Source organism: Vicia villosa, linkage group LG6 (genome assembly GCF_029867415.1).
Source record: "Vicia villosa cultivar HV-30 ecotype Madison, WI linkage group LG6, Vvil1.0, whole genome shotgun sequence".
In the NCBI taxonomy this organism is placed as follows: domain Eukaryota; kingdom Viridiplantae; phylum Streptophyta; class Magnoliopsida; order Fabales; family Fabaceae; genus Vicia; species Vicia villosa.
In genome coordinates, this window is record NC_081185.1 from 87,574,550 (window position 1) to 87,580,229 (window position 5,680).

Consider the following 5,680-nt stretch of genomic DNA (forward strand, 5'->3'; position numbering starts at 1 on the left):
TGCTCCTGGTCCATGTGCTAATAGCCCAAGGCTCAACCCACAGTTCGAAAGGAGCATAAACCTTCGACTGTTGGCGAAGGTTTGGCCGTTAAAGGAAAACTCTTACGAAAGGATGGTAAGTTCGACAAGAAGAAAGGCAAAAGCCAGTCGAAGACTTACAGTGGCGAAGCATCTGGCATTCGATGCTACCATTGTAAGAAGGAGGGTCACACAAGAAAGGTGTGCCCTGAACGCTTGAAATATCATGGAGGTAAGGATAATGGCAACGCTGCCATTGTTCAAGATGATTTCGAATCATCTGATGTTCTTGTGGTTTCAAGTAGTGACTCTAAGAAGGAGTGGATTATGGATTCAGGTTGCACTTGGCACATGACTCCAAACAAAGACTTGTTCGAGGAATTATGTGATCAAGATGGTGGATCAGTATTGCTGGGAAACAACAAGGCTTGCAAGATTGCAGGTGTTGGATCTGTGAGATTCAAGCTCCATGATGAGTCAATAAGGTTGTTGACTGAAGTCATGTATGTTCCTGATTTGAAGAGAAATCTGCTTTCTCTTGGTGAATTCGACAAGAAAGGATATGTTTTCCAAGGAGAGAAAAGTATCCTAAGAGTCATGAAGGTTTCGAAGGAAGTCTTGAGAGGCGTGAAGAAACAAGGCTTGTATACCCTTGAGGCTGAAGTTGTAAGTGGTTCGACAAATGTTGCATCCACGAAACCTTAGTCGAAAACAGAAATCTGGCACATGAGATTGGGCCATGTCAGTGAAAGGGGTCTGGTCGAATTAGGGAAACAAAATCTGCTTGTGGAGACAAAATCGAAAAGCTGAAGTTTTGTGAACCCTGTGTACTTGGAAAATCTTGCAGAGTGAAGTTCAACAAAGGCAAACAAAGAACACATGGATCCCTTGATTACATCCATGCTGATCTTTGGGGGCCTGCAAGGTGTCCATCACATTCAGGAGCAAGGTATTTTCTATCCATAGTAGATGATTATTCCAGAAAATTATGGGTATTCATCCAGAAGACTAAGGATGAAACTTTTGAGAATTTCAAAAGTTGGAAGACTCTGGTTGAAAATCAGACTGGCAGAAAGGTCAAGAGGTTGAGAACCGACAATGGCCTTGAATTTTTCAATGAGGCATTCGACAGTTTTTGTGCTACCTCTGGTATTGCAAGGCATGGAACTACTGCAGGTACTCCACAGCAAAATGGTTTGGCTGAAAGGTTTAATCGAACTATTTTGGAGAGAGTCAGATGCATGTTGACTAGTGCGGGGTTAACAAAGGTGTTCTAGGCTGAGGCTGTTTCGACAGCAACATATCTGATAAACAGATGTCCTTCGACAACGTTAGATATGAAGACACCTGAAGAAGTTTGGTCGGGACATCCACCAGATCTCGACAAACTGAGAGTATTTGGCTGCGTAGCCTATGCTCACATTAGGCAAGACAAGGTCAAACCTAGAGCTCTGAAAATGCATGTTCATGGGATACCCTGAAGGAGTCAAAGCTTATAGGCTATGGTGCCTAGAGCCAGGTCACAGGAGGTGTATCACCAGTCGAGATGTAGTTTTCAATGAAGCTGAAATGGCTTTTAAGAAAACTGATGATGTTGGTCGAAGTACAGAAACATCTGACGAAGAGCTGGAACAGGTAGAGATTCCTGTTGAGGTGGAGCATGTTGATGCTGAATTGCATATCCCAAATGAAGTCGAAGAAGAAGCAGAAGATGCTGAAGTTGAGGAAACTGACGATGACTACCTATTATCGAGAGATAGGTCGAAAAGAGTCATCAAGCCACCTCAAAGACTTGGATATGCAGATCTTATAGCTTATGCCTTAATCTCTGCAAGTGAGGTTCTAGACGAAGAACCTAGAGACTATAAGGAAGTTATGAGGAGTCGAAATAAGACTGAATGGCTGAAGGCCATGGATAATGAGATAAAATCTCTTCATGATAATCATACCTGGGAACTGATCAAGAAACCTGCTGGGGCAAGGTTAGTCAGCTGTAAATGGATTTTCAAAGTTAAGGAAGGAATTGAAGGAGTGACGTCGAAAAGATACAAGGCAAGGTTAGTTGCAAGGGGTTTCACTCAGAAAGAAGGTGTCGACTTCAATGATGTGTTTTCTCCTGTTGTGAAGCATAGGTCCATTCGAATGTTGCTTGCCATGGTGGCACAGTTCGATCTTGAACTGGAACAAATGGATGTGAAGACTGCATTCTTGTATGGTGATTTAGATGAAACGATCCTGATGAGGCAACCTGAAGGGTATGTCGAAAAGGGGAAGGAAGATTATGTGTGCGAGTTAAAGAGATCTTTGTATGGGCTGAAACAATCTCCTCGACAGTGGAATAGGAGATTCGACAAGTTCATGGCACGCATAAGTTTCATTAGAAGTCAGTTCGACCATTGCGTTTACTTCAGATTTCGATCTGGTAATTCATTTGTTATTTTGTTGCTTTTTGTGGATGATATTCTCATAGCAAGCAACAATGTTGAAGATGTGACGAGGGTGAAGGCTGAACTCAATAAGGAGTTCGATATGAAGGATCTGGGAGCTGCTTCCAGGATTCTTGGAATTGACATTCGAAGAGATAGAAAGAAGTCGAAGTTATGCTTATCTCAAAAGGCATATCTACGGAAGATTCTTGAAAAGTTTGGTATGTCGAATTCGAAGCCAGTTGTGACTCCAACAAACCCTCAATTCAAGCTGAGTATTGATCAGTGTCCCAGTACTGATGTCGAAAGAGCCTATATGAATAGCATTCCGTATGCTAATATAGTTGGTTCTTTGATGTATGCTATGGTTTGTGTAACACCCCTCTAATACCCTGCGACAATTAACAAAATTAAATCAGAGTAAACATGCAAAGGGTGTCACAATTCAAAAATAAAAGAAAACACACGTTCGGCATATGTCATGCATTCACTGAAACATCTGAATTATAACTCATTAGATAAAAATCATGTTTACACAACGGAATCAAATCATCAAGTCAACATTACATCGTTAATGTATCAGACTTCAAATAAAATAAACAATAGAGTTATAATCAAAACTCAAAACATCGCGTTCCCAGTGTTACATCTATCAGAGCATGACACCGACACAACAACTAAACCGACTTATGAGCTAATCCTCACCAAGTCGAAAGCAGCTATCCTCAATCTGAAAATGTCAACAGTAAGGGTGAATCTCATCACAGTTAACAAATGTTATTGCATCTTAAATAACAACACATCATAGTTATATCATTCACACCCAATTCATCATATTCAAATTATCAGGAACATTCATCATTTACACAAATGCCAACAGAACACATCTTTCAAACAGACAATCATACTCAACATTAATTCAACAAAACACGCAATCAACACATCATCAATATTATAACACTGAAATACTTCCAATCATGTTATAAAAGTATGCATATGTATGAACTGACACTATGCATGTGGTACCAACATCATCCAATGGGAATAACCCATGACCGATCCAACATCATCCAGATACGGCCCTGCCAGCACAGATTCCACACAATGGGAATCATGCCCTTCACTGATCCAACACACCCTTATGGATACAACATCATCAATGCACATGAATGAATGCAACATATACAACATACTTATACCATCGTCAAGTCTAATGAGTAACATCATCAAATACTCATTTCATCATCATCGTCAACATCATCATCATCATCAAGGTATGTTTATATACATTAGCATCATTCAAATACAGTCAATCATCATCATCACCATCATTAAATAACATACATGTGTCCACATTAATCATCATCATTAACAAGAAGGACACGCATGTATCCACATCATTACAACACAACTCAATCAACATCATATAATTCTCAACAAATCATCACATCATAATGTTTCTCAAAACAACATCTTATATTGTTACATTTCATCATATATGTCAACAATATATCATCCAATTAAACAAATCGTCACATGATTAATATTTCAACATAGCATGTATTTAACATATCTCATCACATATATGTACAATACATCATACACCAAGAAATAAAATCATTTTTAAAAAATAATTGGATTCACACCTCATTTCATCATTTAAATACGTAGGTTATCTCATAAGATTCATCGTGCTCGAAACGACACTAAAAACGGACATACGGTTCGAAAGTTACACATCATTTAACTTTTCCAGAAAACAACTAACGCTACAGCACGCGGCGCAACCAAGACTCGCGGCGCGACCTGAACCATACAAACGTGTTCGCGGCGCCAACCTATGCACGCGGCGCGATACGAGAAAACAAGTACGCCTTCGCGGCGCCAACACAGGTACGCGGCGCGACCTGTGCGTATCACAAATTCCTGGCATTCTGCCCACCTGTTCGCGGCGCCAACCCCGTGCACGCGGCGCGAACCGGCGATTTCAGAAACCCCAACCTGCAGAAAACAGCATTCTACACATTCCAAACTCACCCAATTCATACCAGTACGAACCTAGGGAAATCGAATGCACAAACCACACGAAAAACACCTCATAATACATCAATTACACATCAATTGAAATTATAACAACATAGATATCATGGATTCAAATATAGGGATCAAACATCATACAATTCCACCCAATCCCTAAATCTATCATATGACTCAATTGACTCAACAACATCCCTAATCAATATCATTATCCAAGAACACAATAATAGATGATAACCGGAGAGTCCCCCCTTACCTTAGCCAAGAGTGCTTAATCTTTGGTCTCTCCCTCTTTAGTTCTCCTTCGGTTCTTCGTGTTCCCCAAAACCTCTGTTCTTCTTTTCACGTTCCTTTTTCCTTTCTCCCAATTTTCCTTTCTCCCAATTTTCCTTATTTTTATGAAAAATAACATTTTAATTAGTAAAGGGCTTTACTAACATAACACCCCATCTTTACTAATACCACACTTGGCCCAATAGCCCATCTCATAATTCTTTCCAAATAATTCCACCAAAATACCGAATAATTCCAAATAATAATTTAATTTCTGATTAAATTAAAATTAGAAAATATGGGGTGTTACAGTTTGTACTAGACCCGACATAGCTTACGCAGTCAGTCTTGTAAGCAGGTACATGGCGAATCCTGGAAAGGCTCACTGGCAAGCATTGAAGTGGATTTTAAGGTACATAAATGGGTCTCTGAATAGAGTCCTAATTTATGGTGGAGCCTTGGGTGAAGATACTAAAGCAGTAATAGAAGGATATGTCGACTCTGATTATGCAGGTTGTATGGATTCCAGAAAATCTATTTCTGGATATGTTTTCACTATGTTTGGCACTGCAATTAGTTGGAAAACAACACTTCAGAAGGTTGTTGCTCTATCAACCACTGAAGCGGAGTATATTGCCCTAACTGAAGCTGTGAAAGAAGCATTGTGGCTTGAAGGTTTTGCGAAGGAGCTAAAACTTCAAGGTCGAGGTATCACTGTTAAATGTGATAGTCAAAGTGCAATACACCTGTCGAAGAATTCAGCCTATCATGAGCGAACTAAGCACATTGATGTGAGGCTTCATTTCGTCAGAGGAGTAATCGAGCGTGGAGAAGTCCAAGTGCTGAAGGTTTCGACTGAAGACAATGCTGCTGATATGATCACCAAGACATTGCCGAGTTGCAAGTTTTTCCACTGTATGCAGTTG